This window comes from Pygoscelis adeliae, unplaced genomic scaffold, assembly GCF_000699105.1.
Source record: "Pygoscelis adeliae isolate BGI_AS28 unplaced genomic scaffold, ASM69910v1 Scaffold4, whole genome shotgun sequence".
Taxonomy (NCBI): domain Eukaryota; kingdom Metazoa; phylum Chordata; class Aves; order Sphenisciformes; family Spheniscidae; genus Pygoscelis; species Pygoscelis adeliae.
Window position 1 is genome coordinate 1,613,800 of NW_008824986.1, and position 4,972 is coordinate 1,618,771.

Below are 4,972 nucleotides of genomic sequence, written 5' to 3' on the forward strand. Positions count from 1 at the left end.
GGTTATTTCTGGCAGGCAGAGCGGGGAGGAGGAGGAGGACGGCAAGGCCCTGCCGTACTCCAAAGGGTCTTTATACAGCTGCCTTGGAGACGGACTGCTGGAGGCTTTCCGCCGCTCCTTGAACGCTACTGTGGTACGGGAAGAGCAAACTGGAAAAAAACCCAAAAAAAACTTAAACCAAAGGTGTTTTCAGAAGAGCCTCTGCGCTGAGAAATCTTTGAGAAAATAGCAAAACTGCAGGAACCTCCACTAACACCAAGCATCCCCTGCCCAGGTGCGATGCCTCCTCCAGAGCAAGCAGGAGCCAGCCTGGACCCCCTGGGCTGTAGGCTGAGCTGCTGGGAGACCTGCAGGGGCACCCTGAAAGGCAGATAATTGCTTCGACTGTTGTACTTTCGGGGCTCCCACATTCATATTCCATCAGCAAAATCCCCACATCAAATACAGTGATGGACAGGACCTCTCCTCCCCACGTGTGCCGCCCATGTTTTTGCCATGTTGGGGTGCATTCCCCAGCACCCCAAGGAGGCATCCACCACTGTGAAGCCTCTGAGGGCCCCACATCCACATAAGCAAAGCGACGCAATGCCCCTCCGAAAGCTGAAGGCCAAACGCAGATGCCAAGGTGACATGTGTCAGAAGCCCGCAAGGTTTTTACCTGCACCCTGTCCGTCCGCAGGGACAGGAACACACACCCATGCAAACAAGCAGTGACGCTGGAGGTGTGATTTGCATAGAGATTGTCTACCAAAGTCCAAGTGATTAAAAACCTGTTTCTTGAGTTTCCGGCTTCCTTTTCAGTGCTACTTTAATTAAATGGTTGCACTGGCCAAAATCACGAGCTGCTTTGGCAGACACATCCTCCTTTAGACTGCCCTAGTCGCTGCAGGCTGGGTGGGCAGGATTTCCTTCTCCACCTCACCGCATTAGCTTTAAGCTCATTCTCAGTGAGATTTTCATCAAGCGTTTCACTGATCTGCATGCATTACTCCTGCTCGTTTGTCTGGCAAACTAATGAGCAAACATGCCTGCACTCCCCGGCGCAGGCAGGCTGCCTCGCCGCAGGCGCAGCAGCATCACCCTGCGACCAGGCGCAGTTGGAGCTCGTGGGTGGCACAGAAATATGGGGCTGAGCAGCATCATCCTGACAGCATCCAGCAACGTCACCCAATCCCTTACACAGGCTGACCAAGCTCTCACTCAGATGTAATTCACTGTTCAGCCACACTCCTCCTCTTCTGCCGGTTAGAAACTATCTTTAATTCCCAGCCCAGGCTCGCTCCTGTTTTTGATCCACCTGTCATCTGCTAAACCTTGTCTTTCAGCTGAAGTTTCTCTCCTCACTCTCGGGTGTTCGCTTTCTATAAATAGAGGAAAGTAACCATATACGTCTCAGCTTTTGCTTCACTAAGGAAGACAGACCTAGCTCTTTTTTGGTCTCCTTTCCCTGAAAAGCCCAGGCTGGTTTAACAGCCTTTTTCTACATTTGCTCCAGCCTGAATTCATCTCTATCGAACACAGCAGCTGAAGTCGGCTAAGTTATTCTGGAGAAGGCCAAAACCCCCGCGCTGACATTCACAGTTCTCCTACTGGAAATATGTCACCAAACCCCTTCCCATTAACAAGCGCAAACCCTGAGGCTCCCAAGCTTAACCGGGATACCAAGATACCCCCATGCCATCGGGCACCGCTCCCAGGAGGCGGCAGATCTTTCACCCCACGCCAAAAAAAAATCCCTGTTCCTGCTTCCCCAGCGTGGCCAATGGAGTCCTGGCTGCAGGAGATGTCTTCACCGAAAAGCAGCCTTGCAGCAGCCCGGATCTTTGATTTTGCTTTGTAGAAGCAAAAAGTCACTTTCTGCACGTGTGCATTTACATTTGCCTTTTGTTGCTGTATGAACACAGCCTGGCACTGCTCAATTCCCACAGGCTCTGTGTTCAGAGCTGCCTCTACACAAGGTTTACAAGCCCTACTCTCTATCCCCTCCAGCTCAGATACCTAAACACCACCTAAATACTCAATACTCACCTCAGTTACCTTGCTGCAGGAATGAAAAATTACTCAGTTAAAAAACTTGGACACAAGCTTAAGTTGTTTTCAACTAAACTTTCACCAAATGAAAGTAATTCAAACCATCCCCTCTGGCTCTCAAGGAATTTGAATCAGCCAGGTAAGAGTTTGGGAAGCCCAAAATATTCAAAGTCGTTATGAGTAAGAATGGTCTTCTCTTTAACACGACACCTGTCTTAAGAATGTGCAAGAGGAGGACAAGTTTGTTTTCTTCATCTGCCAAAATTGTGACTTAGAAGTGAATTGAAAATGTCACAGATCATTAAGGTGGCTTTTGGCTCCACTGACCATTTGTATTACAGCGTATTTCAAAACTGACCAGAAAAAACTGCCTCAGGTTTCCTTTAAGCTACAAAAAGCAAGAAGTTCAGAACATCACTACTCTGAAGCCCTCTTGGTTCTGTGCAATGAAAATAAAACCCACACACATTACAAACCCCCAAATAAATTAAAGAATAAAGTATACACTTAAGCAGGAGGTGGTTCATGTGACAAAGTCGAAAGCAATTAAGGGATAGTTAAACAAGTATTGCAAATAATTTGGTTTGTCTTCAGTTGCTGAGCATGGCATTCAGGAAAAACATGAACTCTACAACCTAAAAGCCATTAGATAAAAAGTAACAGTCCATCCAAGGCAAAACAGCTGCAGTGTTTAAACATTTAGTATTTTTAAACTGCTCCTTGCAAGGATAAGTAAGAGCGCATGACCAGTTTTGATGCTGTAACCAGCACTGGGATGAATAAGCTTTCCTCCTACCACAGAGGAGGGCAGCTAAATATCCCTACGGACACCCAAACCATTTGCAAACCCTCTTTGCATTGCCAGGCCAGCAGTGAGCACACAGGTGTTATTTTTGCAGGGCCCGGGAGGAGCTGTGCACAGACTGCCCGCCACGACCAACCAGCTCTTCACCTCCGCCTCTGCGAGTCTCTCATACCTCCTTACCATCTAGCCCTGGGTTGTCCCTTCTGCTGTACTGGAAGGGATCAATTCAGCAGCTAATTAATTACCAGCACCTAATGTACACTGCCAGGCATCCAGCAGGCTATTTTGAAAGCCACCATCCTTTAAGAAAAATTACTGGAGGCTGAACATGACACCCGATGACTTGCAGCTATTTTGATTGTGCTGTAATCTTATTGTCCAGGTTTAACTGTACTGAAGTGTTTCAACAAGTAATTCAGTGCATCAGGTCTCCTGGGCGTGGTTTTTTTTTCCTGCTTTGCCTATTTCTTCATTAAATGTTTACTGCTCTGTATAAGTCTGTGTTCAGATTTGACTCCTATACAATGAGGGGATTTTGTTTTTAATCATGTCCATCACATAGTTTTGATGTACACAGTTGCCAGATGCTTTCTACTTTTGCAAGGAAACAATGAAGTTGTAGTTGTGTTTGTTGTTCTTTTTTTAAGTGTCTGGAAAATGATCGATCCACTTCTCCCCACATTACATTTTTCTTTTACAATACTTAAAGCAAAGTGAAAGAAAGCACCATCTCTAAGAAACAATAAGTTCCCAGTTCACAACACCACCTCTGACTAACAAGGGAATTTTTAAGTAGCCTTTGAAGCTCCCGTTCCAGTGTAGGAAACTACGTGTATGCGCAGAAGAAATCATCGTTCATTTGTGCCAAACTTGGTGCAGAGCTACTAAGAAGATCTAAAAGCAGCAGAGATATCGATTTGAGAAGCAATTCAGTCGAACAAGGGTAAATGCATTACGCAATTTCACCTTGCCAGGAGGCACAGCAAGCAGGCACTACCACATAGCCAGCCACTATGCTTTATCTCATGTTTCCCCTTAAGAAACAAGATTAGCTAGGAACGCCTCGAGGGGAGCTTGTTCCATGCACAGAAACGGCCATGCCACATGCAGATGGAGCAGCATGCACTTATAAAGTGGTTTTTGTGCTCCTGGTACAGCACACCAGGAGTATGTTTCCAAAAGATGAGTGCTTCCCCTGGGAAACATGGAGCCAGGCACGGGATAACAAAGGGCCAGGACAGGCTTAGTGCATTTCACCGAGCTAACCACCACCGCCAAGAAAGTGACGCAGGTTTTGCCTGCACCCAGACACTGGCAGGCTTGAAGCTGGGGACTGTGTGAGACTGCCGGGCCCTGCTCCGGCAAGAGTGGTCAGAGAGAGGATGGCCACCTCTGGCCCCAGGAAAGCAAAACCTCCCTCTCCAGCCCTCCGGTGAAAAAGGCCGAGGACTGCCAGTGTTAATGGCTGGCTAACAGATGGTTTTTCTTTTCAATTTATAACTTAGTTTTATATTTATTTTATACATGTGCTATACAAAAATATATTTCATATATTATCACAATTATAATTTATAATTAAATTTAAATAATTTAATTTAAAAAGCTAACACCATTTTCTGTGCCTGGCCATGCATACAGGCTGTCAGGCAGCATCACCGCCATACACACACTACTGCCATCACATGCCGCAGCAGCTGACAGGGGCATAGCACACACAGGTCTGTGCCCAGCCCCGACGCTGTCCTCATTGGGTCCCCCAGGGAGAGGACAGGGTGCAGAGTCTGCGCGATGTTTGGGATAACATGAGAAATCATCCCACATAGTTCGTCTTCTGCCTCTCAAGAGGGTTGCCGCAATACCCAGCTGTGTTTTAGGCACAAAGGCTAACAGGGGATTCTGCCCTGTTTTGTTCAAGTTGCTCTAGGGAGAGGGCGAGATACTTTTTAATAAAGTCCCTTTGGAAGGAGTTTAGCACCATTCACTGAGCTGAGCATTTGAGGGCCAAATGACACTATGCAGGGCTATGGCTTTCAAGACTTAAATCCCAGTGACCTCCAAAGACAGGGCAGTATTCCCATGAGCTGCGTACTACACAACTAAGGACCACAAACAGCCAAGTCTAGACCATGGCCATAA